We start from the raw sequence: 15,374 nt of genomic DNA, 5'->3' as shown, positions 1-15,374 counted from the left end.
GGGACAGGCCTTCGGGGGTGCAGGCCTTCGGGGTGGGTGCAGGCATTCGGGGTGGGTGCAGGCCTTCGGGATGGGTGCAGGCCTTCAGGGGGGGACAGACCTTCGGGTGGGGGGTACAATCCTTCGGGGAGGGTGCAGGCCTTCAGGGGTGGGGTTTAGGCCTTCAGAGGGGGACAGACCTTCGGGTGGGAGGTAAAGTCCTTCGGGGGGGGTGCAGGTCTTCAGGGGTGGGGTGTAGCCCTTCGGAGGGGGGACAGACCTTCGGGGGAGGGGGGTCCTGGTGTAAAAGTACACAGAGGGAGAGAGGGAAGGGGGGGGTTCAAAGATACGTGCATATGCCAGACTTTGGGGGTTAGAAATAATGGGTCTAAAAACAGAGGAGTGGGAGAGAGATGGTGCATAATGGGATTTAGGGAGGGAAAGAACAGAAAGGGAGAGAACTTGGAAACAGGAGATGGTGTGGAGGGGGGATAGAGATACTGGATAGGAGGATAGTTGGGAACAGAAAGGGAGAGATGGTGGATCCTGGGGTGGTGGGGAGTTGAGAAAAGGTGAATCTGTGGATGGAGACAAAAAAAAGGAAAGATGCCAGATCTCCGGGAGAGGGAAGGGAAACGGAAGGGGAGAACAGAGATGGCAGACGGATGGTTAGCACGGAGAAAGGAGACCCTGGCAAGCAAGACAACAAGAGCCTGGGACCAACAAGATTTGAATATTGATCAGAGAACAAAAGGTAGAAAAAAATAATTTTATTTTCTGTTTTGTGATTACAATATGTTAGATTTGAAAAGTGTACATGAGACAGCTTGAAATGGGAACTTTTCTATTTTTGTGAATGGCAAGGCTGAGTTCAGTTAAAATATATGCTTTATAAGAAAATATAATAATGTGTTTTATAAAGTTTATAAGCATTGCTGGCATACTCGGTGAGGTGTTCCTAGTGTTGGTGGTGGTGGTAGCATGTCAGTGTGTTGAGAGGAAGAGGTAGTCTGGGAAATTCTGCTGAGCAAACTCTGGGCCCATTTCCACCCCCAGTTAGTCCACTCCACTCAACTGGTTCACACACTGAGTGGGTCTTTGGGTGTTATTTCTGGGTAGTTGTTTTAGAATCTCTTCCAGTGGTTTGTCAGTATCTCCTTCTGGTCCAAGGAAGGAAACTTTGTCAACCTTAGCATTGACCTTCAGAATATGTTTGTAACAGCGCTGCTTGTGTGGCATTAGGCTATGTAGTGATTGAAAGAAAAAAACAGACCTTTGCACATTTTTGCACTATATGGTTTCAAGTTTCAAGTTTATTAGATGGCTTGATTAACCGCCTTAGACAAAGTTTCTAAGCGGTGAACATTTTAAAAAAAAAATTACATAGATTAGGTAACAAAACAGTCCATACAATTAATAAATAAACTTAAAAAACTAAAAATTAACATTGTTAACACAAGGTAAGGAGGGATGAAATACAATTTGTAAGGTAAAGAAGAAACATCAAAGGAAAGTACAAAAGGGTAATAAGACATTAAAGGGGAATTAAAATAAGCAAAGTAATAAGATTAAAAATTAACTTGCAAATGCATCTCTAAAAAGGAAAGTCTTTAATTCGTTTTTAAATTTTAGAAACTCTTTCTCCTCCCGTAAAAACATAGGGAGGGCGTTCCATGTCTGCGGTGCCGTACAAGAGAAGATATATTGTCTCCTAGTATTGATAATTTTTAGTGAAGGAATAGACAAAAGATTTTGTTCGCTTGATCTCAAGGTTCTCTTTGTAGAATAAGGGATAAGTAGCCTAAATAGAAAAGCCGGGGACTTATTATATAAAGTTTTAAAAATAATTGTGCATAATTTATGAGTGATTCTGTGTAAAACAGGAAGCCAGTGAGCCTTTTTAAGGAGTGGTGTTACATGATCAAACTTTTTGGATTTAGTTATTAATTTAATTGAGGCATTCTGAATAATTTGTAGACGTTTTATTTCTTGTAAAGCAATTCCTTTAAATAGGGAATTGCAATAATCGATTTTAGATATCACCAGAGAATGAATAAGTATATTTAGTGATTTAGGACAGAGAAATTTAGAAATAGAACGAATTTTCCGCAATCTGTAAAAGGTAGTTTTCACAATGCTACTGATATGATCGTGAAAGTTGAGTTTATTGTCAAAAATTACTCCTAAAATTTTTATATTTTTAACTAATTGAATGGGAACATTTGAGATTGAAATAGGAGTAATAAGAGAAAAACTATCCTTCCAGGGAAAAAGCATGACATTAGATTTTTTAATGTTAAGAGCGAGTCTGTTTTTGTCAAGCCAATGATGCACTTGATCTAGTTTTTCATTAATAGCCGAAATTTCATTTATGTTGTTATTAACTAATGGGTGCAATAATTGTATATCATCGGCATAGGCAAAAACGTGAAATCCAATGGATTGGCATAGTGTCAGTAGTGGAGCCAAAAAAATATTAAAAAGCAAAGGTGAAAGAATAGACCCCTGAGGAACCCCATGTGTAATATGTGAGGGTGAGGATGAAGATTCATTGAAGATAACTGTGGATGTGCGATCCTTAAAGTATGATGTAAACCAAGCTAGAACTTCATCTGTAATCCCCACAGAGTGAAGTCTATCAAGGAGTAAGTGGTGATCAATCGTATCAAACGCTGCTGAAAGATCGAGCGAGGTTAATAGCACCGATTGATGATGATCTAAGAAGTATTGGATAGAAGTTGTCATACCGATAAGAGAGTGTTCCGTACTATGGTGCTGTCTAAAACCTGTTTGATTTGGATGTAACACATTGGTTTGTTCTATAAACTCTGAAATTTGGTTGAAAACAATTTTTTCAGTTAATTTTGCCAAAAATGTAATGTTTGAAATAGGTCTAAAATTAGTTAGATCAGTTGGACTAATATTTTTTGTTTTCATAATTGGTCGAATATATGATTTTTTCCAGTCTAATGGCACTGTGTGTTGGTTTAAACTTTCTGTAACTAGTACGTGAATCTTAGGTCCAAAGATGTCAAAATATTGTTTAAGAAATAGTGGTGGTATTTGATCAGCCTTGGAACCCTTGATGTTCAGAGTTTTTAGAATAAGTTCAATCTCCTTTAGGCTCGGTATTTTAAATTTGGAACATTTTGAAGACAGTAAGTCAAGATGACTTTGATCTAAATCAGTTGGAAGGAGTGAATTTTTAAATGATTTCTTAATGTTGTTAATTTTATCAATGAAATAATCAGCAATTTCTTGAGCTGTTGGAATTATAGTATTTGAGTCAAGATGTTTATTTTTGCTTGGAGTTATATTATTAAGGATTGAATAGAGAATAGAAGGGTGTATGAGGAGATTCATTTCCTGCACAGTTAAGTCCATGTGAAGTTACCTTGTGCTGTATTTGACATCTAGCAAGGTCTCTGTTTGGAAGGAAAGATCTAAGCTTAAAAATGAAGTGGCCAGAAGTTATGTTAAAAGTAGATAGCGTAGCTGGTTTTAAGAAAGGTTTGGACAAATTCCTGGAGGAAAAGTCCATTGTCTGTTATTAAGACATGGGGGAAGCGTCTGCTTGCCCTGGATTGGTGCACTCAGCAGCAACAAATACTAGTTTTGGCTGGCTCTTTCCCCGCATTTCTCCTCTCTTCCCCACGATTTAATATCCAGTTCAGGCAGTAAGTAAATGTATCGGCAGGGGGGGTCTGGTAAGTCTTGGGGGCTGGGGATGGAAGGTGAGAATCAGTTCTGTAGGCTATCAGAAATTTGCTTAATTATCTACTCACACAGAAAAGCAGTAAAGTCAATAGGTTCTCTGAGTGGGAACAACCTGTTTGATCTTGCACTCTTGTGATTGACCAATTGTTTATCACTGTTTAATTTATCACTGTCAGCCTAGAGGCCTCTGGGAGATTATATCAATCTGACCCTGGCATGGGAAGGCAGATAGACCCTTAGTGCAGGGAAACTGTTTTAAGTAGCCCTGATTGATATATTTTAAGTTTCAAGTAGCCCTGATTGAATCATGGCTAGCTAAAAGGTGTTAATGTCTGATTAAGAGGGTGCTTAGGACAATGGTGCACAGATCAAGCCAGAGACTTAATCCCATCAGGTTTCTCACCCTCCTTTGTTAATTAAATTAACCATTGTCTCAAACAGTTTACAAATTCTAAACAGAAAGATACTGGGAGATACAATATTTTCTCTATTCAGAATAAGATTCCAAGGTATAAAAGCCTGCTCTCTGCTCTATCAAGGGACCCTCTCTCTTTTCTATCAAGCTATCAGGAGAGGGGTCTTGGCCACCTCTCTCTCTTTCTATCTAACTACCTCTTGGCTCTTTGCTTGGCACTCTGGTTCTGTCTTGGCTCTCCCTCTCTCTGTCTATCCTGCCCTTTATCTATGAAACACGAAGCTTCCTAGAACTGCAACCTTCTATGTCCCTCTCTGCCTCTGACCTCTGTAAGGCAGTGAGACTGCTTGTTCTCTGCTTAAGTGTAATGCTCTCTGCTTAATTGTAATGCTTATAAATATTACTTTTCTGTAAGACTATTTCTATAATATATTCTTTATATAATCACCCCTGGCTGTGCTTCTTATTTGATTCTATCCCTAATGAAACTTCTGTGAAGGAACTGAACCTGGGACCTGGCGTTTGTCAGTACGCCTTTCACTTAACCCTTACCACCTAATATTGTGGGGGCCACTTTCAAACTGACAATCACATTGATTAATTTGAGCACACCTGAGGTGTCCTATGATGGTGTGCACTGCAGGCAGAGGAGCCTTATTGTGTAAAGCACTGGAGAATTCTCTCCTCTCGCTTACCTCTCACGTGAGGACACCCTGCTTCAGTATAATCATTTATATGATTTATCTTATAAACATTATTACGTGGTCTTTTCCTCAAGTGCTGAGACATCAGGTTGTTCCCACTTGGAGAACCTATTGACTTTTACTGCTTTTCTGTGTGGCTTTAACATTTTTGCTATTCAGTATACCTAAACTATTATTCAGTAGAAAAAATTTGGTTTGTTCAATCAAATCCTGTGTGGACATTGGACTTCTATGAGTGAATGTTCTGCTTGATTGAACAAACTAAATTTTTTCTACTGAATAATAGTCTAGGTACAATGAAAGTAAATAGCAAAAATGTTTGAGTAGATAATTAAGGAAATCTTTTTCATATTGCTTGCTTATGGACTGGGAAAAAAGACTGTTCAAGCAAATGTCTCCAGAACTGCTTTAATGGAAAAATGTGATTTTTTTTTTTTAAGTACTTTGTGAAATTTATTGTTGTTGTGAAATTTATTGTTATACTTTGTTTAAACTTAAAAGCGGTGTCATTAACAGTGAATCTAATCGAAAAATCGATTCAACAGGGTGAATCGAATCGAATGAAATATTTTTCTCTGAATCGGGCAGCACTATTGGCTACCATGAGAATGGGCTACTGGGCATGATGGACCATTGGTGTGACCCAGTTAGGCTATTCTTATGTTATGTTCTCATCTGTAGGGGCCTTTGTTTTCACTTCTTATTTTAATGTATTTTTTTTCCTGGGAACTTATCAGTGTTTTTTTATAATGGGAACAAAAATGGAAGAGAATTAATGTGTGTGGAATGGGGGGGTAACTAATTTCTTCAGCTAAATAATTCAATCCACTTCAAACAGACATAGGAGAACTCACGCACCATTCACACACCCTCCAACCAAAAACGTCAAAAGAAAAAAACTGTTCGACAACCTCCTAGCCATTCGAGCTGCAACACTTGACCCCAACTCTACAACCTATTGACCTCGACCACAAACTACAAAACCTTAAAAAAAGAAATAAAAACCCTTCTATTCAAAAAACACATAAAACCAAACTAACATAATCAGAACTGTCCCAAGCATCACCTGCAACTACTCCATATGTACTTCTGATGTCATGACAATTCAGACATAATTTATGTTATGTTATGTTTGGAATAATGGTTACATAAATGAGGTTCAATAAAAGAAAATTTTCACTGCCTGTTTCTATTCTGACCATTTATTCCATTTCATGGTTATTGCAAAAAAAAAAAAAAAAAATTTTACATGAGGGGGGGGGGGGGGGTCAAAAAATGATGGGCCCCGGGTGCCACATACCCTAGGTATGCCACTGCATGGATCACCATTACTAGGTCCTTCTTTTGTAAAACTTGGCGTAAAAAAATGAAAACTAGCATCACATACATAAACCACTGGGATGACTTATTTCTCAAGGGGTAGGTCTGAATTCAGTTGTAGCTCTAAACTAACCATCTGCACCACTTTCAGCTCAAGTTTCCTTGTCACAACCTTCAGACACAATGTGCCAAGTATGTTGAACTTAGCGGTGAATAAACAGAATAACTTGTAAGTTTCATGGCTCTTTGACATTCCCTTCTTGGTTGGGCTGAGAACTTTTCAACACCCCCTCGTGTAGTTATTGAATACTGTACAATACCTCTTCTGGAATAATTTATCCCAAATGGGATCATTAATACCTTCTAAAATATATTACATATTAGCAGCAGATGAATACTGCTAAGATTAAGCAAGATGAACATGTCTACATTTGTTTGGTCAATGGTGCTTTCAGTGTGTGTACAGAACAAAATGCCTCCAAACTCAAAAAAACTGGCACTGAGGAAAGATCGGTACACACTGGAATCCAAAGGAAGACTTCATGCTCCCCACACTCCCCTGCCTCTGTGACTGAAGAATCTATCAACCTGTGTAACAAGACAGACGCAAGGGTTAGGGAAATGCTACTGACATTCTCATCCACCCCACACAACAGCTCCAAAACAACTCTTTCTGGCCTGAAGCTCTTTGCTCTGAAGAATTATTGTTACCATGTGTAGTAAGAATTTCAGGGAACTTAACTGATAGGGCAGAAGAAAAAAACGAAACACACCCAAAACTGACTCCAAAATCAGAACTAGTGAATGAACTAGGCATGTCACAAGAATTTTATCACTCATAGTCTGTTTGATCTAAAGCTTTCCTCTTTTCTTTCTTTTTAAAAATACTTCCAGTTCAGTCAAGGGCAAAGATCTGGTTACATAAGCTTTAATTTGCAACTGCTCAAGGGGTCTACCACTCTACTTTATATCCTCCCCTTACCCAACACATGTGGTCTGGTCACTGCAGTAACAGTTCTAGGTCATCAAACACTGCTGTCATAAGAACCACCATGCTGAATCAGACCAGGGATCATCGAGACCAGCATCCTATGTCACAGGTACCCAGCAAACCCCAAAAAGTAGGTCTTTTTCTCATAGCTTATTTTCAGGGATAAGCAATATCTCCTAATCCTACCTGGCTAATAATTTTCATGGACTTTTCCTCCAGTCCTTGGCAAGGAGTCATGCAGCATGGTTACCTTTTAGAATCCTGCAAGCAATGGCCCTATATCCAGGCCATTAAAGAGATTAGGTTCTTACCTTGATAATATCTTTTCTAGTAGATGGGTAACATTCTGGACAGTAAGGTATTATTCCCATGTTCGCGAGCCATGCAGAAGAAATCTATTCCAAGTTTTCAAATCCTCCTCCAGATGGCTCGCCTGCCCCTTTCAGTTTGTACCAAAGCAGGTGAAAGCCCTATGTAGGAACACATAAGGAGAGGTATGGGGAGACTCCCTGATCTAGAAATCTGTTTTGCTCTGAAAGTATAATAAACATATTAAACATTTTAATTGAATAATTGAAGCATCGCAGCAACCATGCCAATCAGAAACATTTATTGAGCTCAAACATTCCCCCAACAATGTGTTACAGGTCCAAGTAACATCAAAATCTGTTTTGACTCAAACTTTCTGATTGAGACAGTAGGCAGGTGGTATAAATACTGACAGGGCAGGAGTTCCAGAATGACACACCTATCTACTAAAAAAGATATTAGCAATGTAAGAACCTAATTTCTTTTTCTTGTGTAATAGGTGTGTCATTCTAGACAAAAGGAATGTACAAAAGCAGCCCCAAAAATCTAGGGTGGGACTTTTGCACCTGTTTTGCTGAAGCCATATAAGATTCCATGTTGGTTTCAAATTACAGGCTTATTTCTTTGATTAATGTAGATGGAAAACTTCTAAGTTATTGGCTTTACGCATGGCAAAGGCTCTCCTTTATATTATAGGTATGCACCAAACGGGCTTCGTTGCTCAAAGCCATTCTTCAAACAACACTAGATTGGCTTTTTATATGTTAAATTTAACAAACGCCATGGAAGATCCAGCCTGCTCTGTGTCCTTGGATGCAGAGAAGGCCTTTGTATAGAATGGACCTTTATGTATCAAGCAATGGATTGGTTTGGTATTGATTCTGGATTTATACAAATGATTCAAATCTTGTATAGTTCCCCTTCTGCCAGATTATATATCAATAATACTTTTTCAGAATGTTTCCATCTGGAGAGGGGAGTTAGACAAGGGTGTCCATTATCCCCTTTGCTTTTTGATATTATTTAGGAACCCTTGCTATTGGCTAGTCAACAGGCAAAGGAGATTCAGGGTATTCCTTGCAGGTCAGGAATATAAGGTCTCTGCTTACGCAGATGATATTTTGCTTCTTTTGAGGAATCCGGAAACTACTATTCCACATTTATTAGATTTGATTGACAGATTTGGGAAATTTTCTGGATATAAAATAAATTGGAGTATATTGGAGGTTCTTCCACTAAATGTACATTGTCCAGAAGGATTATTTGACACGTTCCCTTTTCTTTGCAAAGAAGAGGGTATAAAATATTTAGGTGTTTGGATTCAAGAAACATTGGAAGACATGATGAAAGTAAATGAGAAATCTTTATTGCTAAAGGTCTCAAAAATGTGTGAGCAATGGAACCCCCTACATCTGTCTTGGTGGGGGGGGGGGAGTCCAAATAGTTAAAATGATGATTTTATCTGTAGTTTGCTACCAAATGGGTATGCTGCCAACTTATTTTCAGGGGTCCATTTATAAGAAATTAAATAGTATTCTTACTAAATTTATTTGGTTGGGAAAAACTGCTCGAATTGCTTTAGTATCTTTACAGAAACCAATTGCGGCGGGTGGGGTAAATTTTCCCAATTTTTATAGGTACCATCAGGTCTACATACTGCGTCAGGATATGTATTGGATCCTTCCTGAGCTCATGGAACATCTCCCTGATTGGCTTTATTTAGAATGGCAACACATGTCTCCAATGCGGCTGTCTCATGTTTTAAGTATCAAGTTACCCAGATATGTTAAGGACAATACTATTTTATTTGACACCTGGAAAACTTTGAAATTTATTAATAACAGATGTTCCAGTAGAGAAGTCTACATGTCAATCCTTATGGCTAAATTCCAAAATTCTAATTGGTAAGTCTAAGATCTGTTGGAAGCATTGGATGATGTTTTATCAGATGGGAGAATGCTTGATTTTTCATGACTGCAACAATTATTTTACAACCCTTGTTTGTACTTATTTTTAATGGCTTATTTTTAATCCGGATCCTCAGCGGCACCAGAGCTCAATTTATCTCATTGCTCTAAGATTTATGGTTTCAGTCGATTGGGTCCTCTTTATTTAAAACGGAAAGAACGCCACCGCCATATCTGAAGACGTAGTGGTCACAGTTCCTGGCGGTGTAATAGTTAGGTAAGAGTAAAGATACTTTGTTTCTCAGTGGAAACTAAAACTGGGTTACATTGTTTTTGAATGAATAAGAAATAACTATGGCTTTTATGTTTTTATAAGGGTTAAGCCTTGACAAAGCTGAGAAAGCGAAACATGTTGGCATTTAAATCCCTAGCCAGAGACCACATGATTTAAGCTAAGTATATGCTTAAAGTACTTTTAAATAAGTTTAATATATATAAATATAAAAGTCAAAATTAAATAGATAAATAAGATTAAAAAGTGGGACCCGATGACGAGTTGACACATAAATCTTAGAGCAATGAGATAAATTGAGCTCTAAGTGGTGCCACTGAGGATCCGGATTAAAAATAAGCGATTAAAAATAAGTACAAACAAGGGTTGTAAGACAAAATAGTGGACAAGTTTACCACTGTTTTGATGATCAATTGTATAAGATTTACTCCCTTTGTGAGATATTCATACTGACAGTGCAGATTAATTGATTGCAACAATTATTTGGCATAGCAAAATCTCAAGTTTATAAATGGTTGCAGTTGAAGCAAGAGCAAACAAACCAAAACTGCAGACTTTGTACACGATGCAGGCAGACTTTATTATGACAAGTAAATCTTTGATTAAAAACCTTTTACCAGGCAAGGGACCCAACACGGTCCGTGTTTCGTACAATCGCAGTTGAAGCAAGCCATTCAGAAGGGGTTCCCTGATTGGCGAAATCTAAAAAAATCAGTACAGCTTGCCAGTCCTATGCTTCCAGACAGATTTCCTAGGGCATCAGGCCGCCCAGTGGTATAAATTAATATCTGGTTATATAAATAAGAAACCATAAATGAGCCTTCGGGATATTTGGAGCATTGAGATTAAGCAACAAATTTCTGCTACTCAATGGCCACAAATTTGGTCTTGGAGGATGAGATGTACGGCGTCATCATCAATGAGACAAACTTGGTTTTTCTTGTTACATAGAAGCTTTTGGACCCCTGTTCGTTTACAGAAATTAGATAGTTCAAAATCCAATAGATGTTGGCACTGTCATCTGGACATAGGGACACTGGATCACCTACTATTCTATTGTCCTTTAATACTTACCTTCTGGAAATCTATTTGGGGACATAGTAACTTGATTTTAGCGATAGTGATTCCGTTATCTTATGAAACGGTAATCTGTGGGTCATTTTTATCCCTTAAGCCACCAATAGATAAACATAAAAACAGACTGTTAGGTATTATGACTGAGGTAGCCATCCAAATGGTCACAAAAAATTGGAAAAATTTTGATCGCTTGAATTTTACTTTTTGGTGGCACTCATGTTTAGTTTATAGATACGAAAAAAATGATATTTATGCAAGGAGATAATAAATGGTTTAAAAGGGTATGGGGTCCATTTACTAACTTTATTGATATTACTAGAATGATATTTCCCTTTACTTCTGATTAGAATTTACACATCCAGGGAGGGGGTGGGAGGGAGTGAGTGAGATATAGTGTGATTGTTTTCTTGATTATATGGAAATAGGAGGGGAGGGTGAAAATATTATTTATATATTTTATTGAAAGCTGTAAGTGCTATTTTTAAATATATCCTGTAATGTATTCATGTATGCACTATTTTAAGTTTCAAAATGAATAAAGAATTACAGTATTAAAAAAAAAGAAGAAGTCTTTTCAAATATTTTATCTTTTTTTTTTCAAGAAGGCAGCCTGGAGTTGAAAATGTGCCCGGGGAGGGAGAGGTAAGTTGGGGAGAGGGGGGGTGGGGTGGGGGAGGGGAGCTAGCTTCTGTTAGGAGGACTGACAGGCCAAATCTACTGTCTTGTTGGGAGTCATTTTCCAAATAGTAGGTAGGATTGGAAGCAGCAATGTCGTGCAGGCTGGAAGAGGGATGTTGGTGCGCTGGGTACCGGATTCCTGACGGAACCGAAGAGAAACTGCTTGTGAAGAACCCGCATGAAAATGCACTGGTGAGAAGAAGAAAATGGCAAGGCCGAGGTCTCGACATTGCTAGAACTGAATGGAAAAACAGGCATAAGGTGGGGAGAAAACAGTATGGTGACCCATAAGGTTCCACCAAGCCAAACTGACGACGGTACAAAAAAAAAATAATTAAACTATAATTTAGTTGTTTTTTTTAAACTAAAAACAAAGAAAAGAAAAAACTGAATAAAAAGTCAGAAAACCACAAGAGAAGGACGGCAGCGAAAATTTTTCAACAGCCGTTGAAACACGACTTCTTAGCTCCACGGAAACTAAGAAACTGAAGGACCGTGCACTAGAGAATGACACGGTGACAAAATTCATCACCGTTCCCATCCCCGCGGATAATCGCAGGAAATAATCCCATGTCATTTTCTAGTGTCTATTTCAACCTCAGTCCTTGTACACCAGCATTCTTCAAAGCAAAGCTTGTGGGTCAGTGGTTATGGCCATTCATACTCTGATTCTTATGGGAGCCAAGGATAATGAAGCCATTGTGACATCACTGATGTGATTGGCTCTTAGGCACTGGTGGAATGAGGCATTATGACATCACAATATCTGCTTTGGATACCAGAGACTGTCATTCTGTAGTGTCTATTTCAACCTCAGTCCTTCTACACCAGCATTCTTCAGAGCAAAGCTTGCGGGTCAGTGGTTGTGCCCAATTATACTCTGATTCTTCCCTCTCTCCTTAAAGAATGACATGAAGATGGTTTCCCGCGGTTATCCGTGGGGACGGGAACAGTGATGAATTTTGTCACCGTGTCATTCTCTACCGTGCACCCTCATCGGGCGGGAAGGCACTCGCGCATGTGCAGTTCAGGCTTTTGTGAACTTTTTGAATTCTTAAATTGGCGATGCACTTTTAAAGTGGTCCGTACCGGGGCTCCGTTGGTGACATCATCCATACATAAGAATATGCTGCCTGTTTGTCCTGGGATAATGCTTTTATTCTATGGTAGCAGAACAAATCAGCTTCTGGAGCATGCAAAGATCAGCTGTTAAACCTGCAAGGATATGCTGGTAAGTTCACATGAATGGACTTCCAGTACAAGCCATCTGCTAGCATTTTAAGACCAGGCTTGGATTCTCAAAGCTGTGAACATAGCACAAGGGATTCAGCATGGTAACTATGAGATCACTAAGTTCTATTGAACCCTAAGCATTCCAGCTCCTAGTTTAAGAGTAGGAAAGTATTCCCAGCTGTCCATTAAAGGAACAGCTTAATTTGCCTCATTTGAGAGGGAATCCTGGATTTTCAATTTCAGTACTCTAATTGATTTGGAGGGGGAGGGGCACCCTTAGGAGCTATGGAAGCTTACCTTTCCTGTCTGCTGATGCTTGCTTGAAGAGGGAGAGGACTACAAGGCTGAAGTTGCCCGCAGGAGCAGTTCCATAGTCTAGAGGCAGCATGAGGAAACTGCAGGCCTCAGGTGAGCTTCTGATGTTGGCATCGTGCTTGCTAGTGGAGAAGGGATGGATCATCAGGCAACTCCCACCAGCTGATGGCCCCGCTGCACCCTGGCTATTTCCACTGCTTGTTCCCATGCTGACCTCGTTAGGAGACAGTGGTTCACCTCCCCTAGTAGTGCTGAAACAGGGAGGAAGGAACGAAGGATCCAGCTGCTGCTTTTTGTTCTTTGACATGGGAGAGAACTGCAAGGCCGAGACTGGACCCGTGAAAGCCTTCCCCATCTGTGCTTGGCATTTTGCAGAAGACTGTGAACTGTTGGCCTGCACTGCAATTGCTGTGGCTGAAGGTGAAGGGGATGTACTCTGTATCAGCTCTGATTGTTGCCTGTGTCTCAAAGCAAACGCGGTCTTTTCCCGATCAGCCAATGTGAGGATGATTCACCTCTCCCAACGGGCAAAAAGGAACCTGGGGGCAGGGAGTGGTGATCCACCTCCCTTAGTGGGCTAAAACAGCACCCTTGTCGGAAGAGGAAATCCACCTCCCCCAGTGGGCTGAAACAGGACCCTGGGGGGGAGGGAGTGGAGGAGCCTGCAGTCTTGCCAAAGGCATTTCTCCTGATGCGCTGAGCCATGAACAGATTGGCCATTGCTCATCAGGTTGGGTTCTGGAGGGACTACTGAGGGGGTTCTCTTTTCATGGGGGGGGGGGGAGGGTTTGCGAGAAGATGGAAGATCAAATTCCCTGCTTCTTTTTAATAGCTGTGGAATCTGTTCATAAATGGAAGCTGGATGACACACTGTAAATATTAGTATATTATTTTTCCTTTTCTTTTCTTGAATGTGAGGGAAGGAAAGAGAGCTGCGACCTAGGAACAGCTTTAAAAAACCCTGAAAGGCAAGGGAAGAAGCCTTGGAAGGCGGGAGTTCCTGCATCTAGCAAACCAAAAGCTTAGTGTAGCTAGGAGAGAGCACCGACACACAGGATCAGTCTATGGACGTCACCAGCAAGTGAACCTGCATATCCCCCGCTTGTCTCTGGAGCATTATAGTTCACTTTAACCATTGGCCACTGTTTCGCCAGTTAATAGCTGTATCAGGGCTGTTCATTATGACATGATGCAATTTACCACAATATAAATCAAAATGTGAGCATCCCACGCTGATCTTTCATTCATTCCCTGTAACACATATTGTGAAGCTAATCTGTTGACAATGCACATATTTCATTTCTCTATCCTTCAGAATCATATTCTGTTTTATGCCGGTATTTTATAATGTATCTAAAAATTTTTGAATTACATACAATAAATACCACAGTAATTCTTGCTTATCAGTATGTTACTCTAGATATACAATGTAGTGATCAATCTTCGCTGTATCTAAAAAAACAGCACTGAGCATTATACCTTAACTTCTAGCACAAACTCAAGGACACCTTTCAGTAATATGTCTTTGTTCAAAAAAAATTGAGACATGCCAGTGGTATTACAGGTATTGTTGAGGCCATATAGCTCAGCATCCTTAGCATTTGCTATGGAGATACCTGTCACCTCATTGGAATTTCTTCCACTTTGGACACTAAATTGGTGATATTCTGATGAGGAAAGGCTGTTGCCTGAGTTGCATCTAGTGGGGCTCCTACAAACCCCAATTGCCGAGACGTGTTTGGGTGAGTTTTGGGGTAATTTATGCATTAAACCTTCTGCAGCTTCAAGAGATGAATACTTGACTAGCCAATCATGCAGAAAGGGAAACATGTACTCACAGTCTTTGTACACAGGCTGCTATGACTGCAAGGGTTTCTTGCACCTTATTCTCTGAAGAAAATCTTTCCATGGCACAATACATCTGCAAGCTTTTCTTGAAGATCATAATTTAGGTCTGAAGTTTGAAGCCAAGTGAGTATCCAGGTGCCAACACACATTGCAGAAGCTCTCAACAGTATTAAAAATCTAAATCAGTTGGACTGTGTTTTGTACATGGCTTCTCTTTGCTAACAAAAGGAGCTCATTGGCCTTCTCCTGTCTCACTTCCGGTTCACCACACAATTGTTTCCCACGTACTCACCTTTATAAAACCCCCAGGGACCCCTGAAGAAGACTTTTTGTCGAAACACGGGCCGTGTTGGGTCCTGTATCCCTAGCGGACTAGGTCCTTTAAGGCTCTTATGTAGATGATTTACTTTTATGTGGATGGAATTATTTTATGTGGATGATTTTAGTGTACCTTTGGAACTTTGATACTTTCAAATAAAGTCCATTTGGGAACATCGTCACTCCACAGAGTTTTTTTGGTTTTCTCTGGATTTTCTTCTTTGTGGATAGTTTGGGGTCAATTCCTTTTGTTGTTTGCTTCTCCTGTGTG

Source organism: Geotrypetes seraphini, chromosome 3 (assembly GCF_902459505.1).
Source record: "Geotrypetes seraphini chromosome 3, aGeoSer1.1, whole genome shotgun sequence".
Lineage (NCBI taxonomy): Eukaryota > Metazoa > Chordata > Amphibia > Gymnophiona > Dermophiidae > Geotrypetes > Geotrypetes seraphini.
The sequence above is the reverse complement of the archived record's forward strand: the minus strand, read 5'-3'. Positions refer to the sequence as shown.